At 35.5% G+C, this 20,647-nt stretch overlaps 1 protein-coding gene across 28 annotated transcripts in view; it reads right to left on the bottom strand.

Moving 5' to 3' along the window:
- Window positions 1–20,647, bottom strand: part of Gphn (gephyrin) — a 595,586-nt gene that overhangs the window by 168,845 nt on the left and 406,094 nt on the right. The window lies entirely within an intron of this gene.

Raw genomic sequence — 20,647 nt, 5'->3', positions numbered from 1 at the left:
AATCGAGTCAAGTCAGATCAAGGAGGCCAATTTTGAGTGAGTCTGGGAAGTTGGAGACTGATTCCTGAGGGATTGAAATGTTAATTCCTTCAGAGCCCTTCCTCCACCCTTATCAAGAACCTGCCCCTGCTCCAACCTGTTGCCAAGGTAATCAGTCCCAGGAAAATCTGTCCCTACTCCATCCTACCCTTCCCCCTTCAGCCCACCAGTTTCCCACCTTTGGGCCATCCCACCAAGCATTCCTGGGCCTTGTTATGTAAGCAGGAAGGAGAAAGATAAGGGGGAAAAGGCAGGGAAAACAAAGGAAGCCTACTATAAAAAGGGCAGAACACTTCATCTCTTGGTATACCAAGATGGGAGCTATGGTCCCTTTCTCCCTCCCGGGGAAAAGTCTATGTTATGCCTTTTTAAATAAACCCTGGTTTATTTTAAAATATGCTTGCCTCAGCGTGCTTCTCTAATGTTCAAACTTCAATATGTGGGGAAGCAGGACTCTTCACTGATAACCAGTGATATGGCCTTATACCAGTAGTTGGCCCTATCTTTCCAATTTACTAAAGACAATCATTGCATTTCTTGTTTTTTATTATATATTTTTTATTTGTTCTAATTAATTATTCTACCTGACAGTAGAATGCACTTTCATACATCATATATAAATTGAGTATTACTTCTGGTTGTACATGTTGTAGAATCACATCAATCATGTAGTTATATATGCACATAGAATCATATCAATCATGTAGTTATATATGCACATTGATTTATTCTACTACCTTTCCTACCTGGATACCCTCTCTTCTCCTGTCACTTCCCTCTGCCAAATCCAAAGAAACACTATTCTTCCCTAACATCCCGGCTTCCTTATCATGAATTAACATCCTCATATCAGAGAAAACATTTGGCCTTTGGTTTTTTTAGGATTGGCTTATTTCGTTTACTGTGATATTCTCCAGTTCTATCCATTTACTGGCAAAATCACTGCATTTCTAATGAGACCTCCTGAATTTCCATTGCCTCTTTGCTCCTGAGTATTTCTCTTAGTACAGAGGAGCACTGAATAGGAATGTGTATAGAGTGAAGGAAAACTGGTATAATCAAAGATATTTTGTGGAGCAGCACTCTGAGCTGCCTAGGTTTGAATCTTGGTTCTATCAATATTAGCTGTGAAATATTGTCTGAGTCATAATTTTCTAGGCCTTTATTTCCTTATGTGTAAACTGAATATAACAATAAAATCTATTTATACTCAGAAAAATTATAAAAAACAGCATATATAAATGTTTCTTTAGAAAAGTATCTCAGAGTGAAAGTATTATGAGTGTTAGTAATTACATTATTACTAGTATTATACTTTTCTCTGGATGACATTCTGAATCTGTAATAAAAATGTTCACTTTTTTTTTGTGTTTTTTGGCAGCTCTCAGAAGTAAGATCAAGTAAGATTACTTTATGTAAGGCCTGACCTGAATCAAAAGTGTTAAAAATACTAATTAAGAGATAGATGCTAAAGGATAAATATGACCAATAATATAAAAATCTGAAATATTGAGCATCATGATTATTATGCATTTTCTGGAACTTCTTGAAGAAAGTTGCACTGGTTTTCATTAAACGTGAGTTTTAAAATACTGAGTTTCAGGGCTGGAGTTGTGGCTCTGTAGCATATGTGAGGCTCTGGGTTTGAGCATCAGCACCACATAAAAATAAATAAACAAAATAAAGATATTATGTCCATCTAAAAATTAAAAAAAATACTGAGTTTCTAGTCTTCTTGGTTTTCATTATTGAGTGTCTTATTGTATCACTTATTCATTCATAAAAGAAGAAAACTAGTGCTTCCACGGAGTATAGTATGTTTTCCTTTATAATATACCATTATTTTCCTTTTTAGTATGTTTTTCTTTATAGTTTACCATTGCTTCTCTTTCTAAATCAAAGCCTGCAAAGTTATTATTGGTTGAAAAAGTAGTGACTCTTATTTCTCTAAATGCTTAACTTCCACTAAAAAGGCACATAGAAGATATATAAATGAGATAATCATTAATATGGCCCATTTAATTCAAAAGAGGATTTAAAACATGCACACATATGAACCATTAGAAATATTAAAATGAATTTGCAGATTGATCAACTGATTAATAACAGGGAAAAAGTCAATTACATTGCCAATTGGATATAATTTGCATTTCTATAAAATATGAACATTATTTGTATACCACAACTTATGGTAGTGCAATAGATCTGAAAATAAAAGGAAGAGAGGTGACTCAGAGAGTCCCAAACAGTACAGCCAGTAATATTTTTTTTTATTAAAAATATTTTTTTTAGTTGTAATTGGACACAGTACCTTTATTTTTATTTGTTTTTATTTTTTGTGGTGCTGAGGATCGAACCCAGCGCCTTGCAAGTGCTAGGGGAGTGCTCTACCGCTGAGCTATAACCTCAGCCCTAAGAGCCAGTGATCTTTTTTGTCTGTTTCAAACTCTTGCATAATTTTATCTGACAACTTTATGGCTTGGGAGTACCTGACAGAATTTACGTCTGTTAATTGATTCTAGTTTTTAGAGTTTGTTCCAATTATATACCTTGATTTCAAAGATTGTATGTAATATCTCTTATAGTCACTTTAAATGGACTGCAGTCTTTGTTTTTACTGCAATATTATAAATGTAGTTTATCATATTAAAAATGGAATGAATTTATGAAAATACATTATTATTTTAAAAGTTCAACTTAAAATATTATTTCAAATGCTAAATACATAACATTTTTTTTTTGTGTGTGTGTGTGTATGTGGTGATGGGGATTGAACTCAGGGTCTTGCACATGCTAAGCAGGTTCTCTATCACTAAGCTACTACACAGGCCCAAAACACATTTTTGCAGTTTTCTTTTTCATAAAGTCTGATGAAAACTCAGTTTGGTTATTAACCTTATCTTGTCAAGATTCAACCAAGAGAAAGCCCTAAGGAAAGTCCTATTAAAATCAAAGAACTGTAATATAAAAGATAACTATATGGTCCTTGTGTTACTATGGAATTCAAGCACTGCATTTTTTTTTTTTTTGGATAAGACATTTTAGATATCTTTAATCCAAAAGGAGAAAGGTAAATAATGATGTACAAGAAAAAGTCTGAAGAAGGAAAATTCTTTCTTAGAACATTGCTTTTGGGTATTTTGGGGTACTAGAAATGGAATCCAGGGTACTCTGTCACTGAGTAGCATACACATCACTTTTTATTTTGAGATAGGGCCTCCTTAAATTGTCCAGGTTGTCCTTGAACTTATAATCCTCCTGCCTCAGTTTCCTGAGTCACTGGGATTCCAGGTATGCACAACCATGTTTGGCTTCTTAAAGCATTGTTAAATTTGAACTTATATGTAGTTAGAGTTGTTTCATCCACTTTAATTTCATTAAAAAACTTGCATTTGCTCCATCCATACTCCTGGTTCTATTCCCTCTTACTAGTGTAAATTCACATTCATATAACTTATTCCCAGCATTATCAAGATAAGTCAGATTATTTTAGAGGTTTGTAAATTGTTTTTCAATATAAGCTGTATAGCTGTATATCCAGAGGCTGAACTAATTTGATCTCTTAAAGCTAAAGTCTTAAATTATTTAATTTTCTAAGCATTAGTTTTCACATCAAAAAAAATTCAGAAGAACAATACTATTCATTTATTGAACAAATACTTCTCGAATACCCACCCAATGCTAGGGTCTGATCTAGAAGCAGGGTAAGCATAAATAAGACCTTGGAATTTACATTCTGAAAGAAGACAGCTAGTTAGCAATTTAGCAAGTATATAAATAGGCTAGTTTCTGATAGCAAGAAGTGTTATAAAAAAAAAACAAAACTCAGTAATGGGATAAAAAGTGACTAGGGACAGGATACAGCTATTTTAGATAGAGAAGACAAGAGTTCTCTGAATAAGTATTATTTTAGACCTGAGACAGTCAGGTGAATATCAAGGGATTAGAACTGCCACAGCTGAGGGAACAGCTTAGTACTGTGCAAAAGGCTCAAATGTTGGTTGAGTTCCTAACTTCTATGATTATTGTGAGAACTAAACTAATGCAGGTAGAATGTTTAGAACTACACCTGACATAAATGTTACTGTGATGATAACAATAGGGGTAATAATAATAACTATTAATTATTATTAATACCAACTACCAATTTCTAGATACTAGAACTACTTTCCTCAATCTCTATTGATCTAGAACTGTTTGCAATCTCTTCCAAATAAAAAGAAACTGTTGTGATTGGTCAGAAAGGCCAAAGATTGGTAACAAAAGGAGACACAGATAGTATTTAGACTTACGTTTTTATCAAAGCAGGATAAAAAAAGGTCTTTTGGGAAAATCTGATATTTCCTAAAAATCAACAAAGGTATCTATGATTAAAGAGAATCTAGGAATTGGACACATACACCTATAATTCTAGCTACTTAGAAGACTAAGGCATGAGGATTACACATTTGAGGACAGCCTGGGAAACTTATTGAGACCCTGTCTCAAAAAAAAAAAAAAAATGGCTGGAGGTATAACTCAATGGTAAAGCACCCCTGGGTTCAATCCCCAGTACTAGGGATGGGGTGGGGAGAAAGAATATAGGGATTAGGGATATAGTTCAGCAGTAGAATCCAGCATGCATGAAGCCCTGGGTTTGATCCCAGCACTGTAATTTAAACTACACACACACACACACACACACACACACACACACACACACACACACACACACACTTTTTGGTTGTTGTTTATTCAAGTTTTACTATAAATAAATTTTTACATAAAAACGCTTGTGGTAGCATATTACAGTTGACCCACTTGTTAGTATTTTCCAAATAGTTGGATATGTACTTTGAAATGTTGAGGCATTTCAAAATTTATGGGAAGATAGATCACATGGCACTCAATAATCACCAAACTAGTAAAAGTTTATTCGTAAATAATTTCTATTTTTAGCAATCATTAACAACCAAACACAAAATATATTGAGATGCTTTGATTCATTGTTTGTGCTTTTTGTTTCCTTTAAATTCCTGTTTTGTTTGATTTGATTTCCTGTGTATTTCTCCCATAGATTTATGACACATGGCTTGGTCAGGGTCAGCCAGGGTAGTTTTGGGATATTTTCTTTGCTTTTGGGTTAGTTTATTTTATTGCTCTCTCGGCACAACAAATAGGAAACTGGTCAGAAATGTGTGTGTATACCATATCTTTTTCTCTACATATGATTTGTGTATTTATAAATGCAACACACACATACACCTTTTTGTGTGTGTGCATATTCTATCCCCACTAGCACTTACAAAATATTAAAGTGGTACGATAAACCAGTTGATTATTTTAAAGATAATATGCAATCCCAGCAACTTGGAAGGTTGAATGGCAAGTTCCAGGTCAGCTTGGGCAATTTTAGCAAGACTTTGTCTGGAAATAAAAAATGAAAGGGCTGGGGACAAAGCTATGTGTTCAAATATGTTCTATAAACAGATATATCATTGTGTTTTTAGAAATGTAAATAATTGCCAAGGATGGCTGTGATTACCAAAGAGTTGATACTGCCCTAGGCCATGCCTCAAGGATCTACACATATTTATTATGATTACACTGGTTTATGGGCATTTTACCTACAAATCCTTTAGCTTAGATTTCTCAAATTCAGAATTTGAGATAATCTAAAAAGCCTATCATACTCTTTATTCTAGAAACAAATACAATGCCAATATTTTCAACCCATATTTTTAGATATAAGTATCTATTGAATTGAGAGTACTATTAAATTTTGAATTGCTGTCCTAGGCAGTTTCACCATGAACTCTTTTGCTTTTTCTACCCCTTTCAGGGTTGTCTGAGATAGCTTTGCTGTGTCTTGTGTAGCTCAGGTGATATAATGAGTAATACAATCAAGTCAAATTGCAGAAACTCTTTCAGCAAAGATTTTCAACTCAAAACTCTTCCATGTCAGCTATTCTTAAAACTTTTCCACAATTCATCAATGATAATTCTTTCTCCTATATATGTTTTTTATTCTCTATTTACCTTATATTCTCCATAGAACGCCTTACTTTTTTCTCTTTCTCCAATTCACCATCCTATTTCTCCCTGTTTAAATGTTAACAACAATTAACTTGGAAGGAATTAAAGCATTTTTAAAAAATTTCCTCTTTGTATACCTATTTTTTTTTACTGAAAATATGAAAAACAAGACAAAGTATAATTAAAATGAAATAAAAATAAAAAATGCTATTGAATTTGACAATGTTTGATTTTTTAAAAAAAATTCTACAATTCCAAACTTTTACTGTAGGCTTACTCTGCTCAAATATATTATTTGCTCAAATAAATGTTACTCAAGTGTTGGTAGATCTAGTCTGAACCATGAACACATATATATCTGTGACAAGATACTTGGGACCAGATCATTGCCTATTATCATGGAACAGCTGTGAAGTTGACTGACTTCACTGTGGACTCTTCATATATAAACAGTCTGTAGACAGGGTCACTGTATGATTTAAATTTTGTGTTTTTTTTTTTGGGTACAGGGGGATTTAACTCAGGGGCATTTGACCACTGAGCCACATTTCCAGCCCTATTTTATATTTTATTTAGAGACCAGGTCTCACTGAGTTGCTTAGCACCTCACTTTTGCTGAGGCTGGCTTTGAACTTTTGATCCTCCTGTCTCAGCCTCCCAAGCTGCTAGGATTATAGGCATGTACCACTGCGCCCAACTGATATAGAATTTTTATCCCTGGAAAAGATATTCTTAATTACACTGCTGGTGGGACTGCAAATTGGTGCAGCCAATTTGGAAAGCAGTATGGAGATTCCTTGGAAAGGAATGGAACCATCATTTGACCTAGCTATTCCTCTTCTCGGACTATACCCAAAGGACCTAAAAACAGCATACTACAGGGACGCAGCCACATCAATGAATATAGCAGCACAATTCACAATAGCTAGACTGTGGAGCCAACCTAGATGCCCTTCAATGGATGAATGGATAAAAAAATGTGGCATATATACACAATGGAATATTATTCAGCACTAAAAAATAATAAAATCATGGCATTTGCAGGGAAATGAATGGCATTAGAGCAGATTATGCTAAGTGAAGTTAGCCAATCCCCCCAAAACAAATGCAGAATGTTTTCTCTATATAAGGGGAATGACTCAAAATGGGGAAGAAAGGAAGAGCATGGGAAGATTATCTCTACATAGGGAAGAGAGGTGGGAGGGAAAGGAAGGGAGAAAGGGAATTGCATGGATGGTGGAAAGAGACCCTCATTGTTTTACAAAATACACGTATAAAGATGTGAGGAAAAAAAAAGAATAGCGCTATCTTAGATTAGGTAGAGAGAAGTGATGGGAGGGGAGGGGCTGGGGAGATAGGAAGGACAGTAGAATGAAACAGACATTATTATTACTGTGTGTATATATGTGAATGCATGACCAATGTGATTCTGCAACCTATATACTCAGAAAAATGAGATATTGTATCCCCTGTGATTCAAGTGTATGATATGTTAAGGTCATTGTATTGTCATGTGTAACTAATTAAAACAAATAAAAAATGTGGAAAAAAAAGATATTCTTAGTTTATTTATAGTAGTTGTATCCAGAGTATATCTTCAGATTCCTGTGAACTATATGACCTAGAATTTAGGCACAGTATATTGGAACATTAAAGCTATTCCATGCTATTTCTTTAAAGCACACTGAGGCATATACATTTACTTTAACAATAATTATTTCGATTCATCTTCTTTCTCAGTGGCTCAAATGGGCTACCATTTGCTGAAAAGGGAAAGGGAAATGTAAAGAAACAGCTAGAGATAAAAATATTGGGTGATTCCTAATGGGAAAAACACTACCATAACTACCATCACCACCACCATACACACACACACACACACACACACACACACACACACACACACAGACACATAGAAAAAAAGCACAAGAAAAAATGAAGTATAGGCAATGAGAGTAAGTTGGTGAATGTAAATGAGGTAATAAATAATGAAATGGGACTTCTTATAGATTATTCTCTTCTTCACACTTCTTCAACTTTCCAACTACAAGGCAGAACTTTAAAACAACTATCATTGCTGATCTGAAATTATCTCTTAAACCCAAATGGGCAATATTCAAAAAGCATACCTTATAAAATTTGAGAAGATATATATATATATATATATATATATGTATAAAAGAAAAGATAAAAAGATAGACATTTTGACTCACATCGTGGCTAATCTTAAAGAGATATAGCAGGACTGGGGTTGTGGCTCAGTGGTAGAGCGCTCGCCTAAAACGTGTGAGGCACAGGGTTTGATCCTCAGCACTACATAAAAACAAATAAATAAAATAAAGGTATGTGTCCATCTACAACTAAAAAATAAATAAAAAAAGAGCTATTGCAAAATTTCTTTGTGGATAGGGTGTTTTATTTGTTTGTTTTTCTTTTGTGGTGTGGGGGATAAACCCAGGGCCTCACATATGCAAGGCAAGTGCTCTACCACTAAGCCATATCCCAAGCCCAAAAGGATGTTTTAAAAGGAAGTTAAAGAGATTTCAGACATAGCTTAAAGAAAATGATTATGATTATGAGTATAATTATTACATCTTCAAGGATATATGACTCTGTAAAAAAACATAATAGTTGGGCTGGGATGTGGCTCAAGTGGTAACATGCTCGCCTGGCATGCACGGGGCGCTGGGTTCGGCCCTCAGCACCACATAAAATAAAATAAAGATGTTGTATCCACCAAAAACTGAAAAATAGATATTAAAAAATTCTCTCTCTCTCTCTCTTTAAAGAAAACAAGAAATAGTAGATAGCTCTAGCTGAGGAACGTTTTGGGCTAGAATCTTGAAACAAATTTAGTTATGTCTAAAAGTTAGGTAACTGCAAGTGATAAGACAATGACATATTTGGATGGAAAAAGTGATACTTACATGCCCAAGAGCACTTTAGAGATGCTACTATCAGGGATGTGGTGTACTTCAGCATATTGTGTGCCTTGCTTGCTTGAGGCCCTAGGTTTATTTTTGGGAGAGCTGAGGGAAGCTACTATCTATAACAGTGAGAATAGTGACTTATAATAATGAGAATGACTATAGTTTTCTTTTATTCCTTATGTTGACAGAAGTCCAGCTGATAGACAAGGACAAGCATGTGGGGAACATTTTTAGTATTTGCTATTAGCAAATATTTACAGAATTCTGTCAAGTTTCCAATATATCCAAATGTTCCATAAACAGATATGTCATTTTGTGTTCAGAGATGCAAATAATTGCTAAGTATAGGTGAGTTTACCAAAGAATCAGTATTGCTATTGAGACCCTTGCTAAATAATGGCAGCTGAGGTTGAACAAATAACACTAGATTATTTTGGCCTGTCCTTTTGTTTCAGAACAGTAGCCTTCCAAGAAACTGATGCACTGCAAAGATCCTCTCTTCAAACCCTAATTCTTGCAATCAAGTCAAAGATTTCAAACATGTCATTCAGAGTAACAGGAATGAGTTTATTGAAGGGATAGGAAAAGGCAAAGGGAGATTCTCAAGGGAGAGAGTGGGTCCTCTCAGACACACAGAGAGGACCTCTCCTGCACTCCAGTTCTATTGGGGATCCTAGAGGACTTTCCAGAGAGGTCCTGCCCAGATACACCTCTTGTCTTTTGACTGATAGCAGGGTGACATCAGACTTTCAAGTCCCCACTGTCATGGCCACTCTAGGTCATCTTGGTTCATGCTGCCTGGTTCTATAATTGGATTCTTAACCATATACTCTTACAGACTTTATGATTAGGAAGAACTATCCTTTTCTCCCAGAGTTTCAGAATTTGGTCACAAAAGTCCTGGGTTTCTTTTATCAACATTATTTTGGGCCTGCATTTCTCTTGCAGTTAAAAGGTAGTTTGCTGAGGAAGGTAACATATCCTGTTCACTTGGCCAGGCAGGACTTCAGTCAAATTGCTTCTTGGAAAAGAAAGCATGTAGCGGGTCAGCACAGTGGATCCATTTTATAGAATTATTCTCTTAATCTTGTGTTCCCACCATCCTCATCTGTTTGTCCCCTGAAATTTTGAACTCTTGGACTGTTCTATGTGAATCTAAAACTGATGAATTGGTATAGTTTTTGATGAACTTGGCATGTATAAGGGAAATGAATAACAGAGGTTATTTAGATAATTGTAAGTTTCTGGTTTATGTTTTTCGTTTGTTTAAATTTCATTAGCCTACATATCAAAGGTTGGAGTAACTAAGAGTTGTGTGACTAATTACTACACGTAAATAAATTCTTTGGGAAAATTTTGATACAAATTAAGCAAAACTTAGTTAACTCATGGCCTTGGAAAATAGTTTAAGAATTAAGGATTAAAAGACAGATTTCAGGATGATTTTCTACTTGGAAAAATAACATTTGGTATAATTTCTTTTCTATTAACAACAAAAAAATGCACATATGAATAAGATGAGACAATAGAACTGATGAAAGATGTAAATCATTTGATCATCAAACGAATGCTCCTGACAAACATCTAAAGTACTAAAGGTGATTATAAAGTTTATTAAAAACAAAACAAAACAATTTGGAACTATCAGGATACAAAGGAGTTGTCACGATTGATATATTTTAAGCTGGATGATTATGCTGTCAAGTTTTATGGTGTCAATTAAAATCAGTCTTAATTTGACTCAAACTGCTTCAGACTCTAAGCAAAATATTTGAGACAATATGCAAATAATTAACCACCCCTAATACAATCTCTTTCAAGTTTCAGTGGCATCCCTTTTTCTCTTTCTTGCTCTCATAACAGCACATTTTTGGCAGGGATGCCCAGTCTTCACAACACAACTAAGCTGTACTAGCGACTAACTTAGCAGATTCTGACTCAAAGTACCATTTTTATCTCAGTTTTCACTTTCACTTCTGGGGAATTCCCTTATTTGTTAAATACCACAGAAACTCATCTATTACATTCTAAAGGATTAGATTATTATATGAATTTTTTTTTTAGTGTATATGCACACAGCAGCATCCCCAAGAGTCATGCATTAATTCAGGCCATGGTTCTCAAGAAGAAATTTTAAGCATGGTAGCCCAAGCAGAACTGAATTGAACTGCTGTGCTGGTATAGTTGCCTAAGAGGGAAAAATAGTAGCAAGTTGGATTTTTATGATTCAAGGCAATACTGTAGAGAATGGCATGGAAAAAAATTTCAAAAATAGATCCTGTTCTTATCCTGAGGTTGACTTAGATATAGGACAAGGAAAATAGCTAATATAATTGAAAACTATGTTTCTAAAAAGTCCTTATGAATCTGGGTTCCATTCATGGTTTCATGGAACATGAATCCCAAAATATCTTTAATGTCTTTCTGAATTTTCCCTTGTTCTATAAGTTGCTGCTATGATGTATAACTAATATGGGAAAGTTGGGAAAAGAGATCTATTCTTTAAATAAGCAGAAATAGTAATGAAAGCTACAACTAATTTCTTTCCTTTCTTCTTTTTGTTCCATCTCTCCCTTATTTCCCTTTATTTTCTATGACCCCTCCTCTTTTTCATTCTTTTTTTCCCTTAAATACGGAACACTTGAGGGCTGGGGTTGTGGCTCAGTGGTAGAGAGCTTCCCTAGCACATGTGAGGCACTGGGTTCGATTCTCAGTACCATGTAAAAATTAAATACAGATATTGTGTGTCCACCTACAACTAAAAAATAAATATTTTTAAAAATATAAAAATACAAAAATATAAAACACTTGAGTACCCATATACTTACTTATTTCTCTCCTATTACAAGGTATATGTGCAATATTAGTCTTTTCAAGCATAATCCACATCCAACTATTTTTATTATAAAATAATAGTATTTTATAAGAAACCTTATTGTCTTTCATAATTTTTTGTTTTCTCTTATAAGAAATCACATGGAAAGTGAGTCAAATGCACTATAAAAAGTAGATTCAGAATTAATATATTCATAATATATCAAGCATGTTTATTTCAAACGATGTACGTGATTTCAATTTCTCAACTACTGTGTTAATACTTCATTCACAGATAAAAAGTAACAAAAAACTAAACATGAATCTGGGGTCCCAAAGTATTTAAGCTAAAGAGAAGTAAGCATGATGAAAAAAACATATCTATGAAATACTTTGATGTCATAGATATGAAACTATACAAGTTAGAGTTTTCAAAGCTAATGGAAAAGACATCATCTGCATTTTTATATCTAATAGCCTATTTCTGATGATGGAATATCTTGTGAAAATACCCTGAACTTTTCTAATTTTGTACTTTTTATTTAAAATGAGATTAAGAATGCAAATCCTGTCTGAAGGAAATGCTGCCAAAAGGTAAAAGAATACAATTAAGTAAATTGTGAATAATAGGTATTGATGGATATAGAAAAGCAACCCCCAGGGAGAAAAGGATAATAGGTCCTAGGGAGAGAAGGAAAACACCAGGCTCTGGATTTTCATTATTTCCCAGCAACAAAGGGGTCTGAACTTTCACAAGTGTTCCCCCTGACTGTCCAATCAACATTCTGCTATGATTCAGTCTCACTGAACCTATAAAATTCAGACTCCTATTGTAACCAGCTGCCATTTATTTCTCTTGAAAATGTGTCCCTCAAGTGCTTAATAAAGCATCACTGATCCGTTGAGGTCTGTTTCCATTTCTTTTTCTCTTTCATTTGGTGCCGAAACCCAGGAAGAGGGTCTTTACCCCACTCTGTCCTAATAAACCTCTAGCATTTTTTCGTATTTCCTCCCATTTCTCTCTCTCTACCTTATACTCAAAGGTTAATAACAGTCATGTTAAATAGCTGATGAGACCTGGAAAGTGGCTGTTGATTGTCCCACACCTCTGTGACCTTGGGGCTGCCGTAGCCCTTAGCCAGGACTAGCATGGCTGAATTCCCAGACTGACTGTTTTTCTCTCTCTCTTCCTTTTTACCTTATAGATACAGAGCCTTCACATCCTCTGAGGCGGCCAGTGTGTGACCTGAAACTGATCCCATTCTTGGGCTAGGTTTTTGTTGCCTCATTGCTACATGGACAGAGAAAAGACCTGTATCAGGTACTTATTGGCTTTGGAGGCATCCTCCTTCTAATCCTTTCTTCTCCAATTCCTCCCTTCTCTTACACACTTAGACCTCCGAGCCAGAGGCCACTTTTTGCCATTTTGTTTCTGCATGTAACACTGGCCTTCTCATTCTTTGGTGAGGTAAAATCCCTTCTGGTATAATCAGGTAAACAGATGAGAGTAAAGATGTCTTTAAAATTACTAATTCACAAGTTTTTTCTAGGTGGTCAGACAATTAAGAGAGTGTTGGTTTCTATAAAATGTCTAGAATATAATATACATTTTTTTCTAGAAGGGAAGCGGTAGCTAGTACTTTTAACTACACTTGTCAGATAACTTGGGCTTTTACAGTTAAAAATGAGTAAATTAGATTTTAAATTAACAATGGGATTAATCATAAATGTTAGAGGAGACATCTGATTAATTTACAAAGTTAAAGTGCTAAAAAACATCAACTGTAAATATAAAATCAAGTACTCTTAACTTCTTAAATTCCATAAGATAACATATTTAAACATTGAATTTGTTTTTATAAGGTAAATAAAACAAGTTTAAGATTGCTTTGTTTCTGGGTCTTCACTAAAGAAAAGTCAAAGATTCTAATCAGGTGTAATTTATATGCAAAGAGTATAAGAGGTTTCAGTTGGGTTTCAATTAAAGTACCCCAAAAACATAAAAGTATTTCATCTTATTAAATGCAGTATTTTATCTAAATTCAGAAATTTTATAAGGGTAGTTTCAAAATGTGAATTTTAAAAAGGGGTAAACAGCTAGGAAAGAGATCTAAGAAGGTTCTAGGTATGGAAATATATTTTCTTTAAAAAAGTAAAACTTACAGACAGGATATAAGGCTAACTTCCAGCACTAATACTGACCCCAATTAAATAGAAGGGGTAAATAACTGTAAAGTTATAGACATTAAAGTTAAAATCCAGTACTCTTACTTTACGACTGGATGTTTAAGACCAAAACTTGGAGACTAAAGTTAAAGAATAAAAGGGCCAAGAAAGAATATAGCAAATATTTGGCTCTTGCCCTCTGAGGTCATCTTGAACCCAGGGAAAAAAGGGGACTTCTCTAAGGGCTTTGCAACTCTGGGCCCTCTGACTTCCCAATCAGGGAGATTAATGAGACCCTGGAGAACAAAAAGCTGATCAATCCACAGGCTGCAAAGAAGTGTGTTATGGAAAAGGACACATTCTTGATGCTTCCAAGGGAAGCCACATAATCAAGGAGAGTCTGACCCATCCTGGCAGATGGTGCTAAAGGAGCTAAGAGGTTGCTCACAAGTTCCCAAGAGTGATCCCCCTGAGGGAACTTAGCTGACTCTTAACAACAGATAAGAACAAAGTCAATTTGACCAGCTTGGTCTTAAATACCTAGCAGAAACCAGTTATAACCAAAGTACTGCAAAAACTGAGCATTTAAAAGACAAGACAATAGTTCGTTTAATGGAACTTAAGACATACACTGTGTCAGCCCCAAAGCCTTGGTGCCCCAAATTCTGAGGATTTTTTTTCCTTTGTGAGTCTCCTTTTTATCCATGCCTATCAAAAATTGGATTGACCTCTGTATCTTGGTATTCCTTACTCATCAAACTGATGTTTTACCTAACAACCAACATTTGCCTATTCTGATTATGGTGCACATTAGACACAAGAGAGCCCTTCCTGCCATGGACTGGCAATGTGACATTACCCAAATATTCCCTATAAGAAAAACTAACTCCTGGTCCTAGTATACAACTTTACTGGATATGTTGAAGCCTTTCCAACTATCAATAAATGGGCTTCTAGAGTTGCAACCTTACATTCCCAAGAAACAACCCCACATTTTGGTCTACATGCCTCACTCCAATCTGACAATGGCCCCAAATTCACCTCCTCTTACTTCCAAATCAGTTAAATTTTTGCATATAAAATGAAACTTCCACATTCCCTATTATCTGCAGTCTTCAGGAAAAGCCAAAAGGACAAATAGCACCTTAATGGCAACCTTAATTGAACCATCTATAGAAACCCACTGGATTGGATTAAGCTCCTCCCTTTGGCCCTTTTCTAAATCTGAGTTTTTCCTAAGAAACCTCTCATGATTAGCCCATTTGAACTCCTCTACAGATGCACCTTGTCCCACTTGCCATTCAACCTCAATCACCAAGCATTCTTCCTGATGTCCTGAATCCTTTCCTAGCTCACCTCAGGACTGCCCTCTGGAAATATGCCCACTCCCATCTTCCCCAGCCTCAATCTTCATGAGACCCCTCTTCAATTAGGGGACCTGGTATAATCCACCTCCTGACACACACACCTATATCCCCCTTAAAAGAAAAATGGGAGGTCCTACCTATCAGAGTCATTCTGACCACTTTAACTGAAGCCAAACTAGAAGACCACTCTTCTTGGGTCCATCCGAGCAACTAGAAACTTGCTCCTACTGATGCCCCTTATCAATCTGTTTCCATAGACTCTACCTAACTACACATTAATTGCCTTCCAATTATTTCTGAGAAAAAACTGATGCTCATGTCTAACCCTCCTAATGTCACTTTCTCAGACATCTTTCCACACTTTTTTAACAACTCAGAGACGAATTATATTTATCACATCCACTACCTCTTTGTCTTTCTCCTCCTCAAACCCTAGACTTTATCTGGGAAATCTGACTTTAAGAAACATTCATCGACTTGAGCCTCACCCAAATCTTCTCCTTACGTTTTCTATATATCATCGTTGACTTCGCAAACAACACATACCACATGTAGGAGAGCCCTCCAAATTATTTCCTTACTCATGGGACTAGGCATATCTGCTGGGATTGGCACAGGAGCAGCAGGATTGGGAACCTCAATTCATTACTATAAAAAGTCACCAGAACAGGTTATTGAAGACATCCAACAAGTTGCTGGCACAGTACTAACTTGACAAAATCAATTGGACTCCCTGGAATCTGTCTTCCTGCAGTCAGGGTAGAATGCTGTTTCTATGTAAACAAATCAGGATTGGTATGAGACAAAGTTAAACAGCTCTAGGACCATCTTCAGAGATGAGAACTAGTTGATTTCTGTTAGTCCTAATTGGGGGACCTAAAATGATGGACCTCTTGGTTATTACCCTTTATGTCTCCTTTAATATTCATCTTTCTCATAATAACCTTTATTCTCTGTATTAATTTTATACAGAAATAGCTTCTAAGTAAAGTGACCCATTTAGCTCAAACCACCTCCCAGAACACATCAAAGCCTTTCTCCTCCTGCACTCACAATCTGATTCTCTGAACCACAAAAAGGGGACTACACCTATGATGACCTTGAAGCTCCTTCCATATACTCCTCTTTAAGCCTCAACTACTGGGATTGCCATATTCTCTCCCAGAACTCTAAAAGGAGGCCCCCCTCTGCTTTGCTCTTTTTAGCAGGAAGCAGCCAGATGTGCTTCCAGTACCTCTATTCATTATCCTCTTTCAGAGTCTGGAATAAAAGACATGGAAAAACAAACTTCAGGGAGAAAAGGAGGACAATGGGTCCTAGGGAAAGAAGGAAAACTGGCTCTGGACTTTCACCATTTCCCAGCAACAATGGGCTCTGAACTTTCCCAACTGTTCCCCCTGACTGTCCAATCAACATATTCTGCTATGATTCAGTCTCACTGAAACCTACAAAACTCAGACCTCTGTTGTAACCAGTTGTCATTTTCTCTCTTGAAAGTGTGTTCCTCCAGTGCTTAATAAAGCATCGCTGATCCATTGAGGTCTGTTTCCATTTCCTGTTCTTTCTCTTTCATTTTGCTTTCAAGAACATAGTACATTTTCAATTATTAAGACTATAAATATCATAATACACTTTGGATAATGACAGTTGCAACTGTAAAGAGTAACAGGTGTCTACTGATAACACAAGTGGTTAAAAAATGCATGGAAAAGCCTCAATGGACTCATCCCTTCTCAAAAGATGCCCTTAAAGTCAACTGAGTGGACTTTAAAAAAAAATAAATTTCCTTTTACAAACTATATTTCCTATGAATGTATGAATAATTCTGACATATAAGGCTTACTGGGCTCTTCTTTGGGGTCTCCTGTACCTCCTAAATGTACCACAACTCAGAAAAGCAGAAAAAAGGACTTAAAGGGAAAAAATTGCATTCTTTTTTAATAAGTAATGTTTGTTAAAAGTAGTGTAATACTTTGCCTTTATCTTTCCTTTACAAAGAGGTTTTTACTTTTAAAATTTTTTAAGGTCACAAAAGCACAAATCTGTTCTAGGAAAATCTGCATTTAGCAAATTGTGTTTTAGGGCTTAATAATATTTTGGTGAATTTTAAAATAACTCCACCATGACTATTTTGTGAACACAGGATACAAGAATGGTGATTTCCCTACAGAAATTTTCTAATCCTAATGTTAAATAGCTTTGATTTTCAGAGCCAAAGGCACTTCTTTTATTAATATTATAGAACAATACAGCCTGGATACATAGATTATGATTTTTAAAAATCAACAATATTCTAATTGATAAAATTCTTTAGTGATGTCCTACATTTAATTTTTGCAACATTCTCTGTATGCTTAACATGATAATATCTACTCTGTAGTACAGGGATAAATACTTATACTCTGTTGGTATTAGCACAACTGAAAATATAAATTGCTGGGAGCCTCAGATGAGTCGGAATGGCCCCTGGCATTTTGCCATAAGTAATGGTTGAGAGGCGAACCATTAAGATGATGATATTAAATTAAGCTGTCTATAATTGTTGTGACTGGATGATGGTGGATTGAAACAGGCTGTGTATTCAATTGTATATTAGACATTTACTGTCCCCCTTGGGCGCCTGCTACTTTGGAGTTCTTGCAGGTTCCGAGAATGAGTGCCCGCAAAGCCCGGTGGAGAGTTCTGGTTGGTGTGTGGAGTGTTCCTGGAGGAGCCCCGTGGGTGGCGTTTGGGAGATTACCCAGGAGTGTGCGTGGCGTGCTGTGGGAGTTCGGAAATAAAGTTTGTTCCTGCTTGAGTGGCTTGTGATTTATGCCCAGCCAGACTGCGGCATTAATAACCAAGTTAAAAAAAAAAAAAACACCCAATTTTATCAATTTCAATTTTTACATTCATGCAGGAAATATAAATTGACTTTTGCGTGTTTGTTGGGCAGTAGAAAACAATACACCAAAAGTATGACACTTTGACACACCCAGCACTTGGAATTAAAGGAAACTGGGAGGCCTTGGATGATACCTTAGAATCAGTTCCTAGTGCAGTTCCAGTCCTCACTTTTCTAAACCTATTGTCACCTCCCCCAAAGCCCAGTGGATCTTTGTCCCAAGCTTTTGTCTGTTGTTGGAGGGCAGGAGTCATTCATTTCTCCAAAAGTTGACTATAGCCCCTGCCCTCATTTTACTTTCTCATATGAAGAAGGTATTTTAGCTTTAATTATTCAGCCCCTCTTTGAGTTTTCATATTTAGTGTGGTTCCTGCACATGTATACATCAATAAATTTAAGTGTCTTTTCTTTTGTTAATTTGTTTATTGTCCGTTTATCAGACTTAAAGACCTTCAGAAGGGTGGGAGGAGTTCTCTTTGCTCCTTCATTTGCTAATCACATCTGGCCCTCTGACGGAGTTTTCATGTAGAAAGTAAAATACTCATGGGATAATCAAGATCCAATTCCTTTAAAATTGTATTGCTTTAATAGGATTAAAAACTTTTTTTTTTCTACATTCATAGTGAATTAGATGTTGCATGAATCCCTTCCATTTTCTGTAATTTTATCAGAACATTCCCTGAGGAACTTAAAGGTCTAATTCATTCCAGTTTTAGAGATGGATTGGGGCAAAGAAAAATTCAAAAACATCTAACCATGTCTGGTTACATGAAGCACAGACCTGGCAGTAAAAGTCATCACCTCTTTTAAGTCAAGCATATATTTATTTTACTTTGCTCAGCTGAATCAAAAGCCTACATCTTGTTTACAAGATACCAAGGAACAGAAGATATTTAATAAGTAGCACTAAATAAAGAATAAGGAACAATTCTGAAAAATCAGCATGTATGAGGAGGAGGAAGAGGAAGAGGAGGAGGAGGAGGAGGAGGAGGAGGAGGAGGAGGAGGAGGAGGAGGAGGAGGAGGAGGAGGAGTCGAGGAGTCGGCATCCTATTTATAGGTCTAGAATAAAACCATAATATACAAAGCTTATTGAAATTTAACTGTATTGACATAGAATTTCAATATAAATATCCAGCTCACATTCATTCAATAAGAATTGATTTATGATGCTGTGAGGAAATCCTTGTCCCAAATTTCTACTTTCCCCTCTTCCTTTACCAACCACCACAATGAGTATTCTAAGAAATACTGACCTGTTAGTATCACCAATCAGAACTTGCCAGGTAAAAACACATTAGAGCAGGCTAAGTCTATTATACATTAAAATGCATTTCTCTGAGAAATAATTTTAAAAGTAGTATATAGATTTCTGCATTAATCTATATATGTCTATTTACCCCACAATTCAGTTAACCTATGGTACAACTATAATTATAAGGTTACATAAACTTCTGAACACTAGCCAAGACATACAGTATCATTTATAAAGTAGTTTTCATGGGAAACTGCTTTCTCTCACAATTTTTGATTGTCTGTAGAGTTTGACACATAATAGAACTCAAGAGCAATACAACAATGACTGACAAAAAAGAAGCACCTTTTACATTAGCTATTATCTTTAGAAGTGTGTATATACACATAAATAATCTAGATACTAAACAAGAAAATGACTCTAGAGAAAAAACAATTAAAAAAAGCCTATAAAACAGTTAACTAGAAGATGAAAAAAAGACATATCTTTTAAATAGATGTTTATATATTTCATACTCCACAGTCTTCATAGTAATTAGGAAAAATCAAGGGAGGAATGGTGCAAATGCTAACTTAAATCAATCTGGCTGCAAAGCTAATGACACTTATCTTTCAATCAGGCCCTGGCTAATTACTACATATTTTATTTAATGAAAAATGTAGCAGATAATGAAGCTGAAAGAGTTCATTTGAACTCAACATAACTTTATCTTTGAACCTTTACAATTATTATTGTGGTTGCTCTTTTGGTTGTTGTTATTGTTATTTTGCAGTACTGAGGATTCACCCAAGGGGCACTCTAAAAGTTGGCTATATTCCAGACCTTTTAATTTTTTTTTTGAGACACGGCCTTGCTAAATTTGCTGACCTCAAACCTGAGATCCTCCTCCTCAGCCCCTCAGTCTCTGGGATGACAGGCATGTGCCACCCTGCCCAGTCCTTTGGATCTTTCATGTTAAGTCTTGATAATAACAGTTAATACTTATTGATTACTCTGCATATCAAGCATTGCACTAAGCAGTGTTAAGCTGTTCAGTCTTTAGGTAGCATCATCCCCATTTTATAGAAATAGGAAATACAGAAAAGCTAACTTCCTTAAGTTACAAAGCTAGTAAGTTTTCACATTTAGGGATAGAATTCAAATTTAGCTCCAAATTCAAACATTTAAACTCTTTACTG

The sequence above is a fragment of the Ictidomys tridecemlineatus genome, chromosome 5, assembly GCF_052094955.1.
Source record: "Ictidomys tridecemlineatus isolate mIctTri1 chromosome 5, mIctTri1.hap1, whole genome shotgun sequence".
In the NCBI taxonomy this organism is placed as follows: domain Eukaryota; kingdom Metazoa; phylum Chordata; class Mammalia; order Rodentia; family Sciuridae; genus Ictidomys; species Ictidomys tridecemlineatus.
This window is presented reverse-complemented; position numbering and strand designations above follow the sequence as displayed.